Below are 26984 nucleotides of genomic sequence, written 5' to 3' on the forward strand. Positions count from 1 at the left end.
TAATATCTCCAAGAACATCTTCTTCAACAAAAGTACGATGTTGTGGTGAAGTTAAAACAATAGACCATTTTGAATCAAGTTGATCTTCAACATAAAATACTTTTTGAACTTAGCAAAACAATGTCAAGCAATATCACAAATAAAATTTCTACAAAAGTAAGATTAATAAGATCCAATGAATCTAACCTGCAGTTAAAATGAAAAAAAAAAAAAAAAAAACAACCCACCTCATGTCTCTGCCAACCACAAAGAAAAAAGAAACTCATCTAAACGATGGAGACAAAGAAAGAAGAAACCCAGCAAATCACGAAGGCGACACAGAGAAATCCAACTTCCCGACCGACGACAATGTAGGCAAATGAAAAATGAAACCCGAAATATCTCACTCTTCAAGTCTCTTTTAGATTGCTTCCAAATCTAATATCTATTAGGTAGTGTACTTGATGTAGTTTTAAAAAAGAAAAAAGAATTCAAAGGAGCACGTAAAAATTTTACAAAGTGTCAAAAATTTTCAAAAAATGATAAAAACGCGTCTTTTCTCCCAATTGCCTTTTTTTTTTCTTTGATTAATTTTTTATTTTTCATCTACAAATAAAAACTGAAAATATTTCTTAAAACTGTGAAGCAAAATATCGAAGAAGGGTCGATATTTTATTTTTCATTTTTCAAGTACCCCTTTATTTTTTATAAAATTTGCATGTCTTTTAAAATTTTTGTTTTTCTTAATTGAGATAACAGGCGACGCATTCTTTTCAAGAAAAGTCGCCTGTTCTTGAATTTTGGGATCAAACGACGCATTATGGTCGAAAAGCGTCTCCTGTTTCATTTTTTATATTTTTTTTTATAATTTTTTAATTGTTCATCTATAAATATATTCATGTAACAATCCAATGAACATAAATTCCATTGATCTAAAAATAGAAAATAATTTTGTTAATGCTCTTCTCAATTATTCATATATATGTGTATAGATGAGACACAAAATATCTCAAGATCTAATTTGAGATAGGATACCAAATATAGAATTCTAATTCAACAAGCATTTATTGACCAATTTATCTACATAAGTATGTTAAATGAGCTTAACTTTCATGTGTTTGTGGTCAATTATAGTTTATTTATTTTTAAAAATTGAAAGTCTATTAAATTGCTTTTTATTTTTTAAAAAAATAAAAAATAACTGAAGGAACAGGCGATGCAATTCCATTAAAACGCATCACCTATTCTATGTTTTTTTTAATCTTCAATTAGTTTTGTTGATTGCTTATCTACAAATTAAAAAAAAAAAAAGCATATTTGCAAAATTAAAAAATTGCTAAAAACAACTTTCAAATTGAAACAAAAGTTAAAAATTGGTTGGGTGAAACGGCGATGCAGTTGTTGACAAATGCGTCGCCTTTTCGTCTATTTAGCGACTCTTTCTTAAAAGACTGTATCGCCTAAAACTATATTAGCTAGTTCTTGTTGTATTATTACATCCAAGTGATTTGGTTTGGTGGTGTGGTGATTTCTTGAGAGTGTAGGAGGTCTTGGGTTTAACTCTTGTTATGGCCCAATTTTGATTTTATTTTTTTTATGGGTTTCTAAATGTTTAAACAAAAAAATAAAAAAATAAAAAAAAGAAGAAAAGGCGATGCATTTTTTAAATAATGCGTCGCTTAACACTATATAAGCTAGTTTTTGTTGTATTAGTATATACAAGTCATTTGGCCTTGTGGTATGATGATTTCTTGACAGTGTAGGAGATCCTGGGTTCAATTTTTGTCATGGTCCTATTTTGATTTTATTTTTTGATAGGTTTCTAAATGTTTAAACAAAAAAATTGAAAAAAAAAAAAAAAGAAAAGGCGATGCATTTGTTGAAGAATGGTGCGTCACCTGTTAACTATATAAAAAAATAAAAAATAAAAAACTCAGTTTTATCGCTCTAATATTTTTACTGGTGTCATGGTCCTATTTTGATTTTATTTTTTAATAGGTTTCTAAATGTTTAAACAAAAAAATTGAAAAAAAAAAAAAAGAAAAGGCGATGCATTTGTTGAAGAATGGTGCGTCATCTGTTAACTATATAAAAAATAAAAAAATAAAAAACTCAATTTTATCGCTCTAATATTTTTACTGGTTATTTGTTGTTGAAATAAAATTAGACTAATTAAAAGAACTAAAAAAACATGTGAGAAGAGAACAGACGACGCAAATTCTAAATAGTGCGTCACCTGTTAACTATATATAAAAAAAAAAAAACTAAAAAAAAACTTAAAAAGAGAACAGACGACGCACAATCTAAATATTGCGTTGCTTGTTAACTATGTAGAAAAAAAAAAGCTCAGTTTTGGCGCTATAATATTTTTATTGGTTATTTGTTATTGAAATAAAATTAGATTGATTAAAAGAACTAAAAAAAAAAGGTGAAGAGAGAACAGGCGATGCACAATCTTATTGGTACGTTGCCTGTTACACATATAACCAAAAAAAAAAAAAAAAACAGCTCAGTTATGTTGCTCTAATATTTTTATGAGTTATTTGTTGTTGAATTAAAATTAGATTAATTAAAAGAACTAAAAAAAAAATGAGAGGAGAGAACAAGCGACGCACAATCTATATAGTGCGTCACCTATTAACTATATATATATATATAAAGCTAATTTTTGTCGGTCTAATATTTTAATTGGTTATTTGTTGTTAAAATAAAATTAGATTGTTTAAAAAAATAAAAAAAATTAGAAAGTAAAGAAAAGAGAACAGGTGATGCACAATCTAATTAGTGCGTCACCTGTAACATATATAATAAAAAATAAAAATAAAACAGCTTGGTTATGTTACTCTAATATTTCTACTACTTATTTGTTGTTGAAATAAAATTAGATTGATTAAAAGAACTAAAAAAAAAAAAAAAGGAGTGAACAGGCGATGCACAATCTAAATAGTGCGTCGCTTGTTAACTATATATTAAAAAAAAAAAATCTCAGTTTTGTTACTCTAATATTTTTACTGGTTATTTATTATTGAAATAAAATTAGATTGTTTAAAAGAACTTAAAAAAAAATTAAAAAGTAAAGGGAAGGTAGTGGGCAAGGCATAACCTAAATAATGCGTCGCCTGTTACCTCTATTAAAAAAAATAATAATAAAAACAAAAAAACCAGCTTAGTTATGTTGTTCTAATATTTTTACTGGTTATTTGTAGTTGGAATAAAAGAATACTATTTAAGAGATTTGTAAAAATAAGCTATATAAGAAAAATTATATAATTGAACAACAATCTTGTATAATTAAATTTTATTATTATGTAAACATAGATTAGTGGTTGGTATTCATTTTTCATGAGTAGCATTTAAACGTATAATACAATTCAGATAAAATATACACGCAGTATTTGTAACACCCCGTCCCAAATCGCACCGGAATCCGTGCACGTTGACCGAGGTTGACCGTTGACCGTTGACCGAAAGGGGTCAAAAGTTGACTTTTTGACTCGGTGAGAATTTTGAGTTGACTAGGGTACGGTGGCGAAGTGCATGACTCCCTGAGTTCGTAGACTAGTAGCACGTCGAAAACGGAGCTACGGTTTGAAAGTTATGGGCAAAACAAGTTGAAGTGTAAACTGTCTAAAAGGTGCCGGGAGTTGACTTTTTCTTGTGATGTAATTGTGAGTTGACTCTTGTATGGTTGTAAAGTACTCGTCGATACGAGTTCATAGACTAGCGGCACGTCCGATTTGGACATGTGGTTTGAAAGTTATAGACCTGTAAAGTTTTTCAAATACTGTATTATTTTAATATTATTTTTTTTTACACGCATAACGAGGTGCCACGTGTGACTCAATGAAGGTGGCCATGTGTCACCATGGTGAAATGCCACATGTCAACCATGTGAAAAAAAAAAAAAAAAAAAAAAAAATCAAATTATTTTATTATTTTTGAATAATAATATTATTATTAATATTATTTAATTATTTCTTTTTCTTTTCCTTTTTCTTTCTCTTTTTCTTTTTCTTTTTCTTTTTCTTTTTCTTTTTCTTTTCTTTTCCCCACGTGGGAAAACACCACCACTTCTTTCTTTTTCTTTTTCTTTTTCTTTTTCTTTTTTTCTTTTTTTCCTTTCTTCTTCCCCGAAACACCAAGCACGCAACAGTTATTTTTTTTTTTTCTCCCCACCGGCCGTCCCTCTCTCTCTTCCGTGTTTTCAAATTCCGGCCACCCATAGCCCTCACGCGCCAGCCACCAAGGAAGCCCGCCACCTCACGAGCTTGGCCGCCAAGTTTCACGGCCAGCCGCCGCCGGACGCGCGCCGATCGGGCCGGAGAAGCCGCCGGCCGGCCAAGTTTCTCTCTCCTCTTTTCTTGTGTTTTCCGGCCAGCCCACTCCCAATTGAGCCTCCTATCCCCCTATTTTGGGTCCTCTGAATCCAAAAATGGCCTCCAATCCCAGAAATTCGAAGCGGTTTGCGAGATATGGGGAAGTGAACACCGGTCGAAACTTTCCGACCAAATTCCGGCTACCTCCGGCGGAATTGGGGTCGACGGAGACCGGATTGGTGATCCTCGTCCCACAAGCTTCGATTCGGTATATCATTCGACCATTTTGGTTAAAGTTTGTGTTTGAGCCCCGGGTACCGGGTATTATTTACCCGAATAAAATATTAATTTATTTGACTGTCTGTGAATTTTGTTCTAGGAGCACCGGTGAGTCGTAGAATTGATCCCGTAGTGGATCATGGGTTAATTGCGTGCTCAAGGTGAGTGACCCACCTTCAAATTAATTTTGGGAATTTAATTGGTGAATATATAATGTGTGATTTAAATATTTGGAATTTAATTTCTATGTGCCAAATATTTATTTGAATTATTGTGGAATTATTTGTGAATTTATCGGATTTAAGAAAATGTGTATTTCACCAATTTATGCCATGTGGAATTATTTTATGGTTTTGAGGATTTTGAAATTGGTGTGGTTTTAATGGTAAATTGGGCACGATTCGATTTTCAAATATTTCAAGGAAAATATTTGGTTATGTTGGTGATTTCAATTTTTATGAAATATGCCCATAAAATATTATGGGATTTGATTATGATATTTCGAGAAATTATTTATGCTTGGAAAAAAAAATGTGGATATTTGAATTGATGGATTTGGGAGTTGGTGGATTTGAAAATCATGGAATTTATGGTATGGATTATAAGGAAATTGTGGAGAATTTCCCGGTTCAAGCGGATGGATTATGCCCGCTATGCTTATGAAAAATGTGAAATTTGTTTTATGATTTAAATTTATGGATTTTATAATTTTTAGATGCACCGTGCACGTACTGGTGTTCTGATTATGTGATATGGTATATGTGATATGGTTAGTGTGCACACGGTTGTGATTAGCGCGCAGGTGGGTGTGAGTAGCGCGCGGTTGATATTATGAGGGTGTCCTGTGGATGCCATCGGAGAGGGCGGCCACCCCCCTTTGGCCGGGACACCAGGTTAGCAGCGGCGCTGTGGGACGCCACACGACCGTATGCCGGTTTCTTTCTATAACCTCCTGTCTGGCGGTACCTTGGGACGCTGGGTACTGTTGGCGCCACTGGTATATAGTGGGTGCATCAAATTATTTTCAGAACTGTGTTTTAAAAATAAAATGTTTGGAAACTGAATTGGAATTAAAAATATAATTGTTACCGCTTCTGGTATTTAATTGATGTCTTGGTTTTCGGGGAATATGGATAAAGGGTTTTGTGAAATTGTTTTAAAAGGGGAACCTTTCCAACTGAGAGAATTGTAAGGGTTTTGAGAGAAAATATTATTTCCAAATAATTATTATTTATATACCTATTACCGTGGTATGATAGTGTAGAGTAGTAGGGTCGCTCACTGAGATGATTAGCATCTCACACTCTTAAATTCCGTTCCTCTAGGTACCAGATTGTCGGTGTTCACTCGGAGCGGACTTGATCTTCCTCGCTGTTTTAGTTCGGCAGTACCCTGTTATTCTTTTATTGCAGTTGTAATATTTCTTTCACTCTTGTTGTATTTATTTTGCACTGGATTACTGTATTTATTTTTTTAAGTACTGCAATTTGTGGAACCAATTTGTAGTTTGTGGGAGGAATAAGGGGATATTTTTGAAGTGTGTTTTCAGTGCAGGTAAATTTGTGATAAGTAAATCCCTTAGGGGAGGTGCTGCCGGATTTTCCGTTGGAAGGTTCGGTGGTATTTCCCTGGGATCAGGGCTGTCTAGGGTTCCGGAGGAGGAATTCTGGACGGGTCCTGACAGTTGGTATCAGAGCTCTAGGTTCTAGTATTCCTAAGGGACTGTGCATTGTTGTGCATCCTATCCGTGTTTAATCTCTCGTTTTACCCGTGTGAAAGCGTTCTTTCTGTTTGTCTCGAAGTAAATTCGTTGCCCGAGTTTGAATAACTCTAATCTTCGAGGGTGTCAATTAGGATCATCTAGCCTAACGGGAAATTCCTATGGCCTAGTCGATGGTCGAGGATGCCTTTTCTTTTTGAAGGTCAAGCTTATCATCGTGAATGGTATCCGTTTCGTTCATGGAGAAGAATGATGATTGCCTAAGGATGTGTGTCGATCGATTTCAAGGCGTCAAAATATTTTTCCAATCGATTATCAAAATTAAATGCTTTTCAACGTGGTATTGGAAATTAAAGGTGTTTTATTCAAGTATTTTTGGTTTGTGTTCGTACATGTATTTGTATGTTATATCGTTTGATATTATACTGCACCATATGGAGGCGGCGAACCAATGTGGTCCATGTAGAGCTAGCCCCATGATCATGTTGCCTATGAGCCCGGGGAATTGGACGGCCAATATAGGCAACCACCCTGGTTTGTATTGGTAGCAGAGTGTCGGCGACAGTTGGAATCATGGATTACGTAACATGTAGAAGGTATCGTACGTACCTCCATTACAAGCGTGCATATTTTATTTTATGCAATGGATTTTAAGATATGATTTTCAATGTGGAGTTTTAACAATTGCCTATGCAAGTTAGGTATATTTGAAAAATATATTTTATTATTTGTTTTATGTTATGGTTTTTCCAAAAGCGACTTAAGGTTAAGTATCGCCAATTAAGAATCCAAAGCAGGGTATCGTTGAGTTCAAAAAGGAGATCCTAAAGGAAGCACGTGATTCAATGTATGCGATACACCCCAAGGGTATAAAGACGTATGGAATGCTCACTGGATGACATGGTGGTTTGGCACGATAAAGGAAGTTGCAAGATCCGAATAAAGGTACTTAGGTCACCGATAAGTAAAAGTAGGGAGATGTAAACATGGATTTCGTGCTTAAACTATCGTTCACAAAGAGAAGGTACGACAGCGTTTAGAGAATCAAGCAAGATCCGGATAGCGACTAAAGTTCTACTTGGTGGTTGATGAGGTTAATGAGATGAGGATGATTCCTTAGGCATGGTTGGATGTTTAAGCATGGTTATTTTTCATTCTAGAAGCTAAGATCTTGATATCTTATTTCCTTGGAGATTTAAGGTTCGTATTGATGGTGCTTCATCGATTCAAGGTGGTTGATATTGTTGGTGATAATTTACAATGATAAGGAGTATGATTTTTGGGACGGAGTTAGAATTTAAGAAGTGTGGAATACTTTATTGGGTTAAGGATCTAGTGATTTGTTCATAGTATTGGTGGTGATGCTAGAATTAGGATTTAAATTCTTTATTGCTTGAGGTGTGGATTCATGGAATTTATTTGAAATGGGGGAAACTTAGGGTTTTCAAGAATGGTATTTGGATGTTGAGAAATTTTATTCATGACCTTGTTGAATTTAGTTAAAAGAAAGATTGATGTTTGTCGAGGTTAAGACTATTGGTTAATCAATGAGGAGCAAGGGTTTTATAATTGTAAGTACTAGGAGGGTAATCGAAGATAAGTGAATTAATCTCAACCTTAACTTGGTGATACCAGTATTTGAGGAAATTAGACTTAAGTTCTAATCTAACCTTTTAAAGTGCTGATCGAGTCACGAGAGTTGGTTGTTGGTTTAAGGATGCATGCTTTAGAAGCACCTTATGGTTAGCGTTCGACTATGACCAAGACTTGTAGATCGTGTTCTCGTGGACCAATTTGACTATCCTTAATTAGTGGGCATGAGAAGGAAAGTTGCACAAGAGGGAAGTTAAAGTCACTATTAGGCGAATGTAGTGGCAGATGCTTTGAGTAGGAAGGCTACTGGATCTCTTGCTCACGTCCAAGTCATCCAACTACCTCTCATGGTGGAGTTGAAGAAGATGGGGGTGTTAATGCATATGCACCCTTCAGGAGTTCTTATGGCTAGCTTCCAGGTACGACCGGTGTTGGTGGATCGTATAGTAGAGACCCAAATGGAAGATCCTAAGTTGAGGACAATTAAGGGCAAGGTACAAGAAGGTCTTGATCCGGAATTTTCCATAAGGAGGGATGGAGCCCTCGTGTATAAAGGACGACTTTGCGTTCCGGATATCCCAGGACTCAAGAAGGAGATTTTGGAGGAGGCGCACAGCTCGATGTATGCGATGCATCCGGGAAGTACCAAGATGTACCGGACGCTTGTTAAGTATTATTGGTGGATTGGTATGAAGAGAGAAGTGGCAGACTTCGTATCAAAGTGTTTGATTTGTCAACAAGTGAAAGCAGAAAGACAGAAGCCTTTGGGACTACTCCAATCTTTACCGATTCCTGTGTGGAAGTGGGAAGAACTCAACATGGACTTCGTATTCAAGCTTTCTTCCACACCTAGAAGGTACGACGGCATTTGGGTAATCATTGATCGTCTCACCAAGTCGGCACACTTCCTACCGGTGCGAGAACGTTTTTCACCCGAGAAGTTAGCCCAGTTGTTCGTGTAAGGCATACGTGGGATCAGTTCAAGATGGCCTTCTCTACTGAGTTTTGTCCTCCTGCCTACCGTGAAGCAAGAAGGAGAGAGTTCGAGGAACTACGACAGGGGAACATGACGGTGACAGAGTACGAGAGGAGATTCCGAGAACTATCAGGATTCTGCATGCACCTGATTCCCGACGATCACACGAAGAAGGTGAGGTTCATAGACGGATTGAAAGAGAACATCGGCTACACCCTTTCTGGATCAGTACATCCCACCTATCAGTCCGCCAGGGATGCAGCGCTCGAGCTAGAGAGACAGGAGGAGATACACAGACCCTCGAGGCGCAGATCATTCGAAGGATCGTATAGCGGAGTACCTCGACAGGGAGCAGCTAAGAAGAGCCATAGCTCAGGCTCAGACAGTGATGGGTTAAGCCCACGAGGCAGATTCCAGAGGAGAGATAGTTATCGCATGCCCCAGCCAGCTCGCCATTCGATCATTGTGGATGCAAGCTCGTATCAGCAGTCACGCATTGGTTCTCCGCGGATTTGTCCACTTTGTAGGGGGAATCATTCTGGGCAGTGTCAGATGGATGGTTTATGCTTTCGGTGTGGGCAGCCAGGTCACATAAGGAGGGATTGCCCTTATGGTAGTGGCAGTGTGCTAGAAGCAGGTCGACGGACACAGCATACAAGGGTATTTCCAGGATAGAGTTCCCAGGGGAGTCAGCCAGTAGGAGTTTCTTCGGGATCAGTACAGCCGTCTGCAGGATCGAGTCGAGGTAGAGGAAGGAGAACCCAGCAGACAAGTCAAGGCCGGGTGTTTGCTATGACGCAGCAGGGAGCCAGGACTACGCCCGACGATTTCACAGATCAAGGGATGGAAACAGACCTGATCCTGTTGGATCTATCCGGACTTGAAGTAGTGTTGGGCATGGATTGGTTGGCAAGGAACTACTTAGTCGAGGAAGCAACGTGGGAACCCGAAACACAGATGCGTGAGCAGTACCCGTATCTGTTCCAGTGACGTGCGGAAATTTCGAGGACGAAATTTTTGTAAGGGGGGAAGGCTGTAACACCCCGTCCCAAATCGCACCGGAATCCGTGCACGTTGACCGAGGTTGACCGTTGACCGTTGACCGAAAGGGGTCAAAAGTTGACTTTTTGACTCGGTGAGAATTTTGAGTTGACTAGGGTACGGTGGCGAAGTGCATGACTCCCTGAGTTCGTAGACTAGTAGCACGTCGAAAACGGAGCTACGGTTTGAAAGTTATGGGCAAAACAAGTTGAAGTGTAAACTGTCTAAAAGGTGCCGGGAGTTGACTTTTTCTTGTGATGTAATTGTGAGTTGACTCTTGTATGGTTGTAAAGTACTCGTCGATACGAGTTCATAGACTAGCGGCACGTCCGATTTGGACATGTGGTTTGAAAGTTATAGACCTGTAAAGTTTTTCAAATACTGTATTATTTTAATATTATTTTTTTTTACACGCATAACGAGGTGCCACGTGTGACTCAATGAAGGTGGCCATGTGTCACCATGGTGAAATGCCACATGTCAACCATGTGAAAAAAAAAAAAAAAAAAAAAAAAAAAATCAAATTATTTTATTATTTTTGAATAATAATATTATTATTAATATTATTTAATTATTTCTTTTTCTTTTCCTTTTTCTTTCTCTTTTTCTTTTTCTTTTTCTTTTTCTTTTTCTTTTTCTTTTCTTTTCCCCACGTGGGAAAACACCACCACTTCTTTCTTTTTCTTTTTCTTTTTCTTTTTCTTTTTTTCTTTTTTTCCTTTCTTCTTCCCCGAAACACCAAGCACGCAACAGTTATTTTTTTTTTTTCTCCCCACCGGCCGTCCCTCTCTCTCTTCCGTGTTTTCAAATTCCGGCCACCCATAGCCCTCACGCGCCAGCCACCAAGGAAGCCCGCCACCTCACGAGCTTGGCCGCCAAGTTTCACGGCCAGCCGCCGCCGGACGCGCGCCGATCGGGCCGGAGAAGCCGCCGGCCGGCCAAGTTTCTCTCTCCTCTTTTCTTGTGTTTTCCGGCCAGCCCACTCCCAATTGAGCCTCCTATCCCCCTATTTTGGGTCCTCTGAATCCAAAAATGGCCTCCAATCCCAGAAATTCGAAGCGGTTTGCGAGATATGGGGAAGTGAACACCGGTCGAAACTTTCCGACCAAATTCCGGCTACCTCCGGCGGAATTGGGGTCGACGGAGACCGGATTGGTGATCCTCGTCCCACAAGCTTCGATTCGGTATATCATTCGACCATTTTGGTTAAAGTTTGTGTTTGAGCCCCGGGTACCGGGTATTATTTACCCGAATAAAATATTAATTTATTTGACTGTCTGTGAATTTTGTTCTAGGAGCACCGGTGAGTCGTAGAATTGATCCCGTAGTGGATCATGGGTTAATTGCGTGCTCAAGGTGAGTGACCCACCTTCAAATTAATTTTGGGAATTTAATTGGTGAATATATAATGTGTGATTTAAATATTTGGAATTTAATTTCTATGTGCCAAATATTTATTTGAATTATTGTGGAATTATTTGTGAATTTATCGGATTTAAGAAAATGTGTATTTCACCAATTTATGCCATGTGGAATTATTTTATGGTTTTGAGGATTTTGAAATTGGTGTGGTTTTAATGGTAAATTGGGCACGATTCGATTTTCAAATATTTCAAGGAAAATATTTGGTTATGTTGGTGATTTCAATTTTTATGAAATATGCCCATAAAATATTATGGGATTTGATTATGATATTTCGAGAAATTATTTATGCTTGGAAAAAAAAATGTGGATATTTGAATTGATGGATTTGGGAGTTGGTGGATTTGAAAATCATGGAATTTATGGTATGGATTATAAGGAAATTGTGGAGAATTTCCCGGTTCAAGCGGATGGATTATGCCCGCTATGCTTATGAAAAATGTGAAATTTGTTTTATGATTTAAATTTATGGATTTTATAATTTTTAGATGCACCGTGCACGTACTGGTGTTCTGATTATGTGATATGGTATATGTGATATGGTTAGTGTGCACACGGTTGTGATTAGCGCGCAGGTGGGTGTGAGTAGCGCGCGGTTGATATTATGAGGGTGTCCTGTGGATGCCATCGGAGAGGGCGGCCACCCCCCTTTGGCCGGGACACCAGGTTAGCAGCGGCGCTGTGGGACGCCACACGACCGTATGCCGGTTTCTTTCTATAACCTCCTGTCTGGCGGTACCTTGGGACGCTGGGTACTGTTGGCGCCACTGGTATATAGTGGGTGCATCAAATTATTTTCAGAACTGTGTTTTAAAAATAAAATGTTTGGAAACTGAATTGGAATTAAAAATATAATTGTTACCGCTTCTGGTATTTAATTGATGTCTTGGTTTTCGGGGAATATGGATAAAGGGTTTTGTGAAATTGTTTTAAAAGGGGAACCTTTCCAACTGAGAGAATTGTAAGGGTTTTGAGAGAAAATATTATTTCCAAATAATTATTATTTATATACCTATTACCGTGGTATGATAGTGTAGAGTAGTAGGGTCGCTCACTGAGATGATTAGCATCTCACACTCTTAAATTCCGTTCCTCTAGGTACCAGATTGTCGGTGTTCACTCGGAGCGGACTTGATCTTCCTCGCTGTTTTAGTTCGGCAGTACCCTGTTATTCTTTTATTGCAGTTGTAATATTTCTTTCACTCTTGTTGTATTTATTTTGCACTGGATTACTGTATTTATTTTTTTAAGTACTGCAATTTGTGGAACCAATTTGTAGTTTGTGGGAGGAATAAGGGGATATTTTTGAAGTGTGTTTTCAGTGCAGGTAAATTTGTGATAAGTAAATCCCTTAGGGGAGGTGCTGCCGGATTTTCCGTTGGAAGGTTCGGTGGTATTTCCCTGGGATCAGGGCTGTCTAGGGTTCCGGAGGAGGAATTCTGGACGGGTCCTGACAGTATTAATGGCGACTCTGGTCAGCGCCACATTCAGCAACCTTTAACGGATGTGTTGCGTGTTTTTTGTTTTTAACGACCTTTTAAAGTCGACAGTTTTTGGATGCATCGTATATTTATTGAATTTTTACTGACCCATTAACTTCAGAGTTGTGGTTTTGTTTTTTCAGACGCGTTTGTTTCGTAGCGTCGCTAAGTGAGTGTCGCTAGATATCAATTTTCGCGTAGTGTCTAGTGATGGAAGGAAATTCATGCAATTTTGCCTGGCTTTTTACAGCAAAGAGTTTTGGATTTTTTATTTTTTATTTTAATATTTAAGAAGGTCTTTAAACTAGAAGTATTGTACCAGAAGACAATAACTTTTACCAATAAATTACCTACACATATCAGATTGTCTTGTTTTGGTTAATAATAACTTGTATTTGTCAAAAGGATTTACTGTATACGTCTTCCCTTCTATTAATATATATAACGTTTGTTGTTTTGCAATCCAAAAAATTAATCTATCTTCTATTCATTTTCTCCCTGTTGAATGGTTAATCTAGTATGCATATGCATCTAAACATTGTTCCCCTCAATATTCAAAGTATTTGTGCATCATAAATCACTTATTTTCTTTTCTAAGTTGTATGAAATAAATAATTTAATGTTCAAATACAATAATGTTATCTGGATAAAGTTGTTTTTATAAATTGTAATACTATTGTATATTCTAGTGTAGTGTTGATGATGAAAAGGAGCACAGCTAAAACGAGAACAGAAATGGAGGTGGACGTTGTTGGTCCACTGGTCCTCCCTTGATCCGGAGGATCCATGGACGTGGAATGGCTATAAGGTATCACAAATCAAAAGGCAGATACTTACCAACAAAAAGCAGTGGTCCTTAAACTTTGTACGTGAATATTTAATATCTCAACTGCAAGTTCTACATTGGCAGAGGACAAAATGCATTAATGCAGTGAGTCATTTATCCACTTTTTTTTTTTTTATTCTTTATTTATCTGTTTTATATTTTTTTGGCTCTACTTACAGATGAAAGAAATTCATTCTACAAATTTCTAGTCCTATTTGTAAGATCAATTTTAGTTTTTGGACAAACTAAAAATAATAAATGGAATTTCCCTTCTTAGAAGAGCCCCAAAAAAAAAAAAAAAAGCGTTGGTTTTGTGTTTATCATTTTGAAGCTCTAGTTTTTGGACTTTTGGTCAAGTGGATGAATGCCAATTATAACAATTATGTATAAGCTTAATTTAAAACGAAAGTTAATATATAATATTAATTAGTTTGATAAATTTTCAGCCAATACACATTCTTATCGGATGAATACGCTTAAATAGTAAATTAATTAGGAATAGGCTCTGATTTGTTCTGTTAAAGAAAGTTATGATAGCAGTTAAGTATCACTTAACGAGTGACCACACACTTTAATGGCCGTGCAGGAAAATGTAGGACCTGACAGGACTGGCTTGCTCCTAGGGGTGGGCATGGATTGGGTTGGTTCGGTTTTGGATCGAAATACAATCCAATCCATACATATCGGTTTTTCTAATTTACAATCCAAACCAAACCATTAAAGCATTAAATCCAAACCAAACCAAACCATTTATGATCGGTTTGGTTTGGATTGGTTGATCGATTTGAAATTTACTAATTTATAAATATATAACACAAATAAAAAAATTTCCAAATATAAAATATAAATAATAAATTATAATTATCCAAACATAAAATACAATTAGAATAATACAACATAGTCTACAATGGAAAATAAAAAAGAAAATGTAGCAAATGATATACATCATGCACTTATTAAATAGCAAACATTAATGTCATCATCTCACTCCTATAAAATTAAATTAAAATTGTTAGAATAAATAATGTAAAATAATACATTCGTCAAAGTTCATTCACTCAAGAATCAATGCATAATTTTTTTTTTTTTTTTTAACCTGAAAACTTTGGTAATCATAAGTCAATCAACGTTGACAGATTCACTAATTTTAGTTGATTCTGTAAGCTCTACGAAGATCAAAACAATAAAATTAGCAATATATTATATTTAAACATTTATATATATATATATATAAAAGTAACAATTGGATACAATATATGTAGATATATATATATATATATATATGATGGGGATGTAAAAAATATATATATATTATGGTGATGGTGATGGACTGGTGGTGGGCGGGAACAAAGGTAAATGTTTAGTTTAGGGTTACAACTTACAATTTGATTTGGGATTTGAGATATAAGGATGTAAAAGGAAAAAAAAATATATATATATATATATATTAAAAATCAATATATAAAAATGGAAAAAAAATTAAAAATTAATATATAAAAATGAAAAAAATACTAAAATTAATATATAAAAATGAAAAAAATAAAAAATATATAATTGTTTAGTTATATAATATATTATTTGGATTGGATTGGATTTATATTTCCAATCCATAACCAATCCAATCCATACAATTTATAGTATTTTGAATCCAATCTAATCCAATTGATGTAAAAATCCAATTCAAACCATTAAAAATGGATTGGATTGGGCGGGTTGAACGGGTTGGATTGGATTTTGCCCACCCCTACTTGCTCCTTTTCTTTTTTCTTTTTTTTTTTTTAGTTCTTTTACAATAAATTATCTGATGCACGTTTCATATACATTGGAACAAATTGTTCAATAATTTAGTGCAAGTACAACTTGGAAAAATGGGGATGAAGCAATAATTTAGTGCAAGTACAACTTGGAAAAATGGGGATGAAGCCTCTCTTTAGAAGCCAGAGCATTAAATATACATTCATGATCGTGTCACTGTCGAAAGGTGTAGGTAGTTTGGAAACGAAACGGTAGCTTCAGTGCTTGAGTAACATGCACAAGTTCGCGGTTGGAATCTCATGACTGAAAAAGCCTAGGAGATAGCAGGGGGAAAAAAAAAAGAAAAAATGGTGTAGGTAGTTTGCTTTTGTTTTCTATATAATACCAATTCCAACAAGACGTTACGAGAAAATCAACCAACATAACTCACAAGATGGAGCAAAAATTGCGTGATCCCGGATCACCTCCTGGTCCCCGATACCCAAAAAATTCATATTATGTGGATCCATTATATAAGACCCATATATTTTTGTCTGTAAGTAACATGAAATTTCAGATTCACCCAATTTTTTCACTCACAAGATGGCTGGGTTAGGTCCTTGATTTTTATTTATTTATTTATATTTTTATACTTTGGCATCATTTCCATCATTGGAAAATTTTCTAGACCAACAGATCAGCCAGGATGAACCTGCCGGTTGGAGCAACATCCGTTCGTGGACACCAGCGGATAACCCTGGAAACAGCTAGTATAGCGTTAATGAGAAGGAACACGACTAAAACAAGGCCATAAATAATGGACGTGGACGTTGGAGGCGCTCCATGGCCTGGCGGATCCAAGGATATGGAGATGAGAGAGGCTACGAGGATCACAAATTAAAACACAAGCTTATTAATTTGTTGATATGACAAAAGCAGAGGTCCTTAATTAATTTTATACGTATACCAAGAACATTTAATATCTCAACAGCAAATAATATTTAGGACTGCTGCAGTAGCAATTTGATGCCAGCAGGTTATTATTATCATTTTTCTTGTTTTCTTTTTTTTTTTTTTTTTTGGTTCCTAATGTTGCTGTTATCATCATCGTCATTATTATTATTATTATTATTATTATTATTATTGCTCTCCTAGGATGAAAGGAATTCTAGATAAATTCATTATACAAATTTCTAATTATATTTATAAGATTATTTCTTTTTTATTCTTTTAGACAAGTTAAAATACTAGAATGAAATTTTAGTCTTGGAACCTAACTCTTAAGAGTCTCTCCAGTACCATTGTCTAGGTTCACGGCCCAAATTATAATCAATAATATTTAGTTATCTGTTATTAAATATTGAATTTATATAATAGCTTAGTTATTAAAATAAAAGTGTTTAAAAAAATTATATGATATTAATAATATAAATAAACAAGATATGCTATTAAACTCATTGGAATCAAAAAATGATAATCGTAAACAAGTCCCAACCATATCGATCATTAATTAGCTGAGGAAATTAACAGCAGATCTATTAAATATTGCTTTGCGAAACGAGGAAGGCGTGGTCATTCTGGCTTCAGTTTTATTGGTTATAGGAAACTCTTGGTAGAAGATTGTGCAATTTGCATAGAATTTTAATAGCAAATACCTGGGGAATTAGACATGCAGCAGACTAGATTCAATCAGATTGTCTGGCTTATAAAAAATAAAATAAAACAAACCAAAATACCACTTGTTATATTAAATATTGTTGAGCAAAAACTTATGTACACCAGTTGAATGGACGATATGGCGCAAGCATTTATAATAGGACATTTAACAATTATTTTGTGGGATTAATTAGTGATAAATTTCACTTTATTTTAAAAAATAATTATTTTATTTTAATTAGTATTTTTTTAAATTTTTTTACTAATGTCTATAAATGATATGGTATCATATTAATGGTAATTATGGAATAATGGAGAAAGGAAAAAAGATCAAAAAAGTTTATTCCATTTTGTCTAGCTTGTATTTGTCCAAATGGAATATCCAGGATAAGATCTCCTATCCTATTATGCTGTCTCCATTTTTACGTGTCCCAGTAAATCTAATTATACTCAGTCCACACGTAATTATTTATTTATTTATTTATTTATTGAGTTTATTACAATTCAAAGGTGGCGTCACCCACACTACAGATTGTTGACCCAAATAATCAAACTTTTCGCTAAAAAAATAAAAACTTATATTAATATCGACAAAAAAAATCAAAATAAAAGTAAAATGAAATTGCAATTGTTATTCAATAAAAGATAGAAATTCAAATCCGAATATTCTGTTATCATTTTTTTATGTCCATATCTATATCTACCAGTAATATAATGTTGCTTCATATAGAAACATTATGTGATAGGTGAGTATTTGTTTATCTATGATTATCTAACTTCTAACAATGACTAATAAAAAATAAGGAACAAATTTTCAGTAGATTCTTTACTGCCTTATAATTAGAAGAACTTTCCAAGCAAAATCTAAATAAAATAAATGATGAACAAATTAAGAAAAATCTAGAAAATTCTTAATGATGATTTATGTTGAGAGAATATGTATGTATATATATGTGTGTATAGAGAAAGGTAACCGAAATAGGAAATATAACCCCCTTATATAGCCTCTAATGATCTTCAATTCCAATAAAATTGAAACTCTTCCACATGTAATTTGAATAAGAATAGGATTCTTAATCTCAAAATTTAGGACTAACACTTTTTAAAAGATTTATCTCAACAGATTGATCTCAATAGTTGACTCAACCCCAAAAATATTGTGTTTAGGCTCAATAATCTACCATCACAAAACCAAAAATATAACATGAGTCAAACAAAAGTAAATAATTCAATGTTCAAATAGGATTGTATCTTCTCTATCTAATTTTTTTATAATCCAATAACACATGACAATAAGAAAACCAATGGTCATGATTTCTTTCCTTTAATGTTCCATTTCTTATATTTATTGATCGAGCTTAATCGTCGTTCACCAAGTGGGGCTCATTTTGACTTTTTGATTCGTATAGAATTTTGTGTTGATCGAAACATTGTTGTGAAGTACACATCAACCTAAATTCGTGGACTAGTAGCACATAAAAAATGAAGGTACTGTTTGAAAGTTATGAGCAGAACAAGTTATGGTTCGAATTATTCAAGTAGTGCTGTGTTTAACCTTTTTTTTTTTGGGTAAAATTTTGTTTTGACTTGTTCAAGTAGTGCTGTGTTTAACTTTTTTTTTTTGGGTAAAATTTTGTTTTGACTTGTATATGGTTGTAAAGTACTCATCGACATGAGTTCATAGGCTAGCAATACGCTTAATTGGACATTTGATTAAAAAGTTATAAACCTGTAAAAATTTTCTAAGACAATATTATTATGTGTACATCTGTGAGTGTGTAAAACTGTGCACAGTGCCCATCGACACTGTGCCATGTGTCACTCTCTTAGTCCATCTTGTGAGTGCATAGTGACACTCACGGGTGGCATTTCATTGGTTGAAAATGAAGTTGGAGTAGAGAGAAGGAGAGAGAGAGGAGAGAGAGTGAGAAATCAACCAATCCTCGATTCACCCTTTTCCAGCCACCAAACACTTACATGCACTAGACCACCGTAAACCACCCTTCAAAACCAGACGATCAGCCAAGAACCACCAGCAACTGGCCGACGATGCACCCAGATCGGGACTTTTTCGGGGTAAAACGCTGTTTCCTTCCAAGGCCGATTTCTCTCAAACCAGCCACCTATTTTTTACACCACCTTACTTATTGCACTTCTTCCCTGTATGTTATTTGAAGTGCTGAAAGTTGTGGAAATTAAATGTAGTAAGGTGGGAGAAATAAGGTGGTACTTTTATAAATGTGTTTTCTGTGCAAAGAATATTGTGACATGTCCAAGTTTTAGGGGAGATACTATTGGATTTTCCATTGAAAAGTCCGATAGGATTTTTGTGGAATTAGCACTTGTTTAAGGTTCTAGTAAAAGATCTTAGATGAATCATGACATTGGGACTTCATTTTTCATGTTTGAACAAATATAAGTCTTTGCATGGAAAAAAATAGCAATAAGTTTTAGTCTGCTATATTAATAATATTGACTTAATAAGAAATAACCATATTTTAATGGAGAGAATAGATCATGATAATACAATTTGTCAATCCCACATGCCAAAAGACCTTGAAAATTAGGTAAAGGTTATATGAGGAAATGGTCCTTCTCCTTTAAATAATAGCTAGCAAAGGGAGAATTTAAATAGAAACAGCAAACTGAAATGGATACTTATTTAATTCCGCACATTTATTCCACGGATCATTCCATAAAAAGTAGAAAAGCAAATTACATTACCCACCATTTGGAATTTAAAGAAGGGTGATAGTAGTACCCAATTGTACCCAATTTTATTTAGTACTTAATATAATAATAACAGGGTGGGTACAAGTGACTCATTCATACATAGTTCACATAATGGAGGATTATGCATACTTAGTCGGTTTTTTGGCGAATAAGTTCCAAATTAACATGGTCAACAATGGAGGAACTGTAATTACTCTTAATATCATAATACCTGTTCCATAGCATCACACCTCCATACCTAGACGTGTCTTTGATCTCCGGAAGAATTTGATTAATTAGCACATCAGCCGGGACGTACCCAGTAAAAGAGGCATTGGTGGATGCTGGTAACCCCAGAAACAACTTCTCTGATTCCTTAAGCGACGAAGTCCTTGTATTCCATGCACTTAAAAGATTATCAGCTCCAGCCTCAGTAGTATACTCACATGTAGCATTGCGATACGGCTGAGTCTGATAGAACTGAACCCAAACATAGTCGAAAACCCCTGTGTCAATGACATCCTCAAGATAATCATCAGGGTAAGGACATTGAGGAGCTACAGATAAATAGACAGGTTTTGATCCTTCTTCGATATAATCCTTCAGGTATATTGCAAGATAATCATGGAAGACCGTATCGTCACCAAACAAGTTGAATCTACGCCGTCGAATACAGCATCCCCAAAAGGACGTAGTGGATGAGTCATGACCACCCAGAAATGTATTCCATAACTGCTCTGCAACATTTAAGGCATCTGAAGAAGATGTTACCTTATAGTTTCCATTAACTCCTCCAAGTGAGATGAAGACCTTAACACCAAGGTTCTGACAAATGTTTACGTGTTCGCCAACATGGATGCAATTAAATGTATCTGGAGGGCAGTGATTACTAAGGTCGATTTCTATATCCAGGCCATTGCCAAATTGGGAAACTGAGCCTACGTTTACGATAGAATACAACCCAGTTTCACAGGTTTCCACTAGACTTTTTTCATCGTAATAATCGCTGCCATATGTACCCCAGTAGATGGATATGCCACCATGAGCATTAGACATTTGGATCAAGGCCGAGGTTAGGAGGCAAGCTAGTAGAAGGTTGGCTAGAAGACCCATTCTTTCTTTCTTTCTTTCTTTCTTTCTTTCTTTCTTTTTATTTTTTTTTATTTTTTTTTTATTTTGGTTGCTGCGATTGCTCAAACTTTTTTTTTTTGGCTGCTACGATCGCTCAAACTATTTGTGGTCTAATTGTATGATTGATAGTTGATATATATGGTTTTTGCCTGAGAGTTGCCATCCTTTTGTAGAGAGGTTTTGAGTGCTAAATTTGATATGAAAATAAAATATTTACCTCTTACAAAATTATCGAACAGTACACACAAGTAGTGTTATGAGAAAAGAACATGCCTAAACAACTAACACGAGGGCAAAACTTATGGAGGTGGTCCTCTATCTCTTGTGGATCTATGCACCACCATGTATAACAAGTGGTCATTTTTTTTTTTTCCCATTTCATTTTTACTCCTTAATTATATTTATGTAATAAAGAACAGTGGTCCTTATATAGCAGAGAGCGGTGGAGAATAAAAACAAAAGATTATTTCTTGTATATTGTTTTGGACTACTTTACTGTTTCATTTTTTTAAGAGTTTTTATTTAGTACTCCCTGTTTTCATTTTTTTTTACCATTTTTTTGAACGTTCATTTTCTTATTTAATCCTTGTTTTCAATTTTTTTTTTATTATTATTTGCAAGTTGTTTTCAATTTTTTTTTTTTTTAACTCTTAAAAGTTTTCTTTATTCACTTGTTTTTAACCTTTTTGTTTTATCAATCTTTTGTTAAAAAATTTCTTCACTTGTCGAATTGAAATAAATTAATTTTTTTCATCTCATTTTTTCTACTAGTCACTATGTCAGGGGTCCATTTTATGATAGCAAATCTAATTGGCAGAATGACTAATTCAACCTAAATTAAAGTGCAGGATAGATCAAGTTACTACTTTAATGGGGTTCATAAATAGAGATGGAATGTTGGCGCAAAATTATAACAGAAACCTAACCCATTTGTTTTATCATATTGACCCATTTGGGGGTATTTGTAGGCTCATAATATAAAAGATATTGGGCTTCGAGTAGCATTTTAATGATTGCCCATTTATTGAAGCCCAAAAGTTTTTAAAGATCGAAATTGGTTTGACTCACCAGCTGTTTTACACATTAAATAGGTGTCTTCTTATCAAATTTTCCAAGCTCCAATCCTTTCACAAGTAAACACCAAAAACTGATAAAATAAACCCTTAATCCAGCAATCATTTCATCTTTATTTTATGCTCCTTCTATATTTCCAGAAGGAGATGAAAAGGGGTTTCTTGTGGAGAGGAGAAACAAGTGTGCTCATACTCTCCAAAAACCAGCCTCTGTGTCAATATTTATTCTCTCCTTTGGGTAATTAGGCAATCATAGTATTTTTAAGGTGAACTTTGTTATTTTGACTTAGAACACTTTTTATTCGTTAGGATTAATAAGTGAACTTTACGAAAGGAGAAATTATACTTAATTTCCATAAGCTATTCAAAAGTATCTTTTTGGAAAATCAAAAGCCTTGTAAAAGTCCAGCGGCATGAATTACAAAAAGTTCATGGTTTCATGAACGATTGCTCAAGTTATATTTGTTATTCTCACCATTTGCTTCAACGTCAACTTTTAGCACCAAGGGTTGCATTTTGGATCCATATAAAAGCTCACTGACTTCAAAAAAGGGGGAAGCATTAAAATGTTCATAAACAGTGGCAAATCCAAATATTTAGTTTTGGTGGGTTCCATTGTAACTACCCGTCCCGAATCGCATCGGAATCCGTGCACGTTGACCGTTGACCGTTGACCGAAGGGGTCAAAAGTTGACTTTTTGACTTGGTGGGAATTTCAAATTGACCAGGGTACCGTGGCGAAGTGCATGACGCCCTGAGTTCGTAGACTAGTAGCACGTCGAAAACGGAGCTACGGTTTGAAAGTTATGGGCAAAACAAGTTGAAGTGCAAACTGTCCAGAAGGTGCCGGGAGTTGACTTTTTCTTGTGATGTAATTTTGAGTTGACTCTTGTATGGTTGTAAAGTACTCGTCGATACGAGTTCATAGACTAGCGGCACGCTTAAATCGGACATGTGGTTAAAAAGTTACGGACGTTTGAAATTCGCCGGATACCGTATTATTTTAATATATTTGGCTTAAGTGCACAGTAACACCACGTGTCAGCTTCTGATTGGTCCACGTGGCATGAACAGTATCACGCAGGGTTTTTATTTGTTAAAACACTCGGGGAAGAGAGAGAAAGAGAGAGAAAGAGAGAGAGGAGAGAGAGAGAGAGTCACCGGTCGCCGGTCATTTTCACATTTTCCGGTTTAGTTACTGTACACGCGCCGGCCAGCCAGATTGCCCACCTCATTTCCGGCAAAACCTCCAAATTTCACGGCGAACGACCGCCGGACGCGCCCGGATCGGACGTCCGAAGTTTGGCGGCGATTTTTCCCCCTCCACCGCCGGCCACCGCGAATCGGCACTGTTCCGGCCATTTTCCGGCCACACGCGCCTGACAGCCTTGATCCTCTCCTCAAGTCCGGCCTACCCACCAAAAATCACGGTCATCGGACCACCGACGCGCCGGGATCAGAGCGTTTTTCGGCGAGGGGTCGGAAATCTTCAAATGGTGATTTCTCCGCCGTCCGACCTCCGTTTTGCTCACTGTCGGTCCCGTTGGATTGCTCTCCTCACGATCTACAAGTCTGCAAAATTTCACAGCCAACAGCCACCGCACGCACGCGCCGCCGGCGACGGTTGCCGGTGACCGCGGCGGCCCACCGGAAAATACTGTTCCGGCGAGTACCCGAAATTCCGGCCAGCTCCAGTCCGCAGTGTTCGACCTCCTGAACCCAAATACGACTTCCGTTTCCGCCAATTCGCGACGGTTTGGGAGAATTGCGGAGCCGAAACCCGAAAAGCTTCCCAATAAAATTCCGACCCCGTCGGGTACGATCATCGGAAATTAAGACCGGATCTGTGATTAGCATCACTCGAGCTTCGATTCGGTATATAATTCGTAAATTTTAGTTATCGTTTGGTTTTCGCTCCTCGGGTACCCATTTGGGGATTACCCGAATAAAATATTAATATTTGTGGTTTTGGTACTGTGGATGTTTTAGGTGCACGTGCGAGTAGCGGAGTCGATCCTGCGGAGGATCTTGATTGAGATACGTGCACAAGGTGAGTGACCCACCTTCAATTTAATTTTGGAAAATTTAATTGGTGAATATATTATGTGTGATTTAAATGTTTGAAATTTAATTTTTATGTGCCAAATATTTATTTGATTTATTGTGGAAATTATTGTGAATTTATCGGATTTAAGAAAATGTGCATTTCACCAATTTATGCCATGTGGAATTATTTTATGGTTTTGAGGATTTTGAAATTGGTGTGGTTTTAATGGTAAATTGGGCACGATTTGATTTTCAAATATTTCAAGGAAAATATTTGGTTATGTTGGTGATTTCAATTTTTATGAAATATGCCCATAAAATATTATGGGATTTGATTATGATATTTTGAGAAATTATTTATGCTTGGAAAAAATGTGGATATTTGAATTGATGGATTTGGGAGTTGGTGGATTTGAAAATCATGGGATTTATGGTATTAATTATAAGGAAATTGTGGAGAATTTCCCGGTTCAAGCGGATGGATTATGCCCGCTATGTTTATGAAAAATGTGAAATTTGTTTTATAATTTAAATTGTGGATTTTATGATTTTTAGATGCACCGCGCACGTACTGGTGTTCTGATTATGTGATATGGTATATGTGATATGGATATTGTGCACACGGATATGATTAGCGCGCAGGTGGGTGTGAGTAGCGCGCAGGTGATATTATGAGGGTGTCCTGTGGATGCCATCGGAGAGGGTGGCCACCCCCCCTTTGGCCGGGACACCAGGTTAGCAGCGGCGCAGTGGGACGCCACGCGACCGTATGCCGGTTTCTTTCTATAACCTCCTGTCTGGCGGTACCTTGGGACGCTGGATACTGTTGGCGCCACTGGTATATAGTGGGTGCATCAACTGATTTTTGGAACTGTGTTTTAAAAAAAAAATAAAATGTTTTAAAGCTGTATTGGAATTAAAATTTATTTATTACTGTTCGGATACTCATTTGATGTCTTGGTTTTTGGGGAATATGAATAAGGGTTTTGTGAAAATGTTTTAAAAAGGGGAACCTTTCCAACTGAGAGAATTGTAAGGGTTTTGAGAGAAAATATTATTTCCAAATAATTATTATTTATATACCTATTACCGTGGTATTATAGTGTAGAGTAGTAGGGTTGCTCACTGAGATGATTAGCATCTCACACTCTTAAATTCTATTCCTCTAGGTACCAGGTTGTCGGTGTTCACTCGGAGCGGACTTGATCTTCCTCGCTGTATTTGTTCGTGCAGTACCTTGTTCTTCTTTTACTGCAGTTGTAATATTTCTTTCACTTTTGCTGTATTCTGTATTTTGTAGTACTTCATAAAGCTCTGTATACTGTATGGGACACTTATGTATTTGTATTGCACTGGATTACTGTATTTTTATTTTGGAGTGCTGAAATTTGTGGAACCAGTTCGTAGTACTGTGGGAGGAATAAGGGGACAATTATAGAAGTGTGTTTTCAGTGCAGGAAATTTTGTGGTAAGTCCATCCCTTAGGGGAGGTTCTGCCGGATCTTCCACAGAAGGGTCCGGTAGGGTTTCCCTGGGATCAGGGCTTGTCTAGGGTTCCGGTGGGGAACTTTGGACGGGTCCTGACATCCATTGTATAATAAAAGATATTTTTAAAAGCAATAGTAATGTAAATTGTTGCTCTAGCTTAATAATTATCCATGAAAAATTTTTGTTTCTATGTCTTTTAAATTTTAAAATAGAATTGATTTGCTATAATTTGGAATTAAACTGAAATAAATTTTTTTTCTCTCTCTCAAATAAGTACCTTTAACTTCTGAGTGAAGTTGAAAAAAATTAATTAAAGTAACAAAATAGAGGCTGTATTATATAGACACCAATAATTACTAGAAAAGAAAAAAGAAAATAGAATTTTCTATAGAAAAAGCAGCTTATGAGGAAAAAAATTACAATTTTCAAAGAAATAATTTATAAATATAATGAAAATAATACATTTTTTTTCCAAAAAGAAATAAAAATGGACACTATTTAATTTTTTGAGAGGGGGCAGTACATTTTATCTTTAAGAGATTGTTTTTAAAAAATAAATAGGAATATTATTGTTATAAAAAAAATTTCGGGTGGCAAGTTTCCCCAAGGGCTGTACTGAATCTGCTAGCGTTCACAAAATTGGATTAGCTTAATCCCTTTCTCATTTTACATCCATGAGTATGATGATTATTTGAGTTGTGCCACGATATTGAGAAATGTACTTTTACAATTAGTTTGCAATTTTTTTACATTGAACATATATTATCTTTCAAAAATTATATTGTGGCTTTAATATTTTAGTACGATATATTTTGTGAATTTAATATTGTTGTATTAGATTTTTTTTTTTCTATTATCAATTTTTTATATACAAATTAATGGCAATCGATCTTGCATTACCATCAATGTTCAAGTTTGATTAAGTTACTTAAAGGTAAAGAAACTATCTTCACTTATCTATTTATATATATATATATATATATATATATATATATATTTATATATTAATTAATTTGGTATACTAATTTTGTTTATGTTTTGTTTACACTATATATTTCATAAGCTTGTATGGAATGTGGAAGTTGAAAAAATTGCACTGTTGATTTTGGACATGGGAGCCATTGCAATCACATATATAAAATTACTTAAAAAGCCTTTTTGCTTTTACCTTTGTATTTATTAATAGATCATCTTCTTCAATGGAATGGGTTGTTTTGCTTCCTCTTGCACTCCACAGATTAGAGATTTCCAAGGTCCATGAAAGAGTCTTCCTTTCAACGTCCTTTGGAAACTATTAATTCAACGAAACATAATCTCTTAAATTGGGGAAACAAAAAAAAAAAAAAAAAAAAAAAAACCTCCAATACAACGGAGTCCCTCCTCTAATACACATGTGGATCCCATAGCATTAGATTATTAATTTAAGAAAAAGACCAATCTGTTTTGTGGACTTGGCAGAAGAGTGGAATTAAAGCTCAAAACCATGGCAGAGCCACACATGAAACCGGCGA

At 35.6% G+C, this 26984-nt stretch overlaps 2 long non-coding RNA genes across 3 annotated transcripts; both read left to right on the forward strand.

The window, feature by feature from the left end:
- Positions 1-4093: 4093 nt before the first annotated feature.
- On the forward strand, positions 4094-6389 carry LOC132805118 (uncharacterized). The gene is made up of 3 exons (XR_009640458.1): positions 4094-4563; positions 4675-4735; positions 5900-6389. It is a non-coding gene; the product is annotated as an uncharacterized LOC132805118 (long non-coding RNA).
- A 4223-nt stretch (positions 6390-10612) lies between these two features.
- Positions 10613-25558, forward strand: LOC132805115 (uncharacterized). Of its 2 annotated transcripts, none has more exons than XR_009640453.1 (3): positions 10613-11088; positions 11200-11260; positions 25155-25558. It is a non-coding gene; the product is annotated as an uncharacterized LOC132805115 (long non-coding RNA). The 2 variants fall into 2 exon arrangements; XR_009640454.1 differs by lacking the exon at positions 25155-25558 and adding an exon at positions 12425-12782.
- Positions 25559-26984: the final 1426 nt, after the last annotated feature.

This window comes from Ziziphus jujuba, chromosome 8 (genome assembly GCF_031755915.1).
Source record: "Ziziphus jujuba cultivar Dongzao chromosome 8, ASM3175591v1".
Taxonomy (NCBI): domain Eukaryota; kingdom Viridiplantae; phylum Streptophyta; class Magnoliopsida; order Rosales; family Rhamnaceae; genus Ziziphus; species Ziziphus jujuba.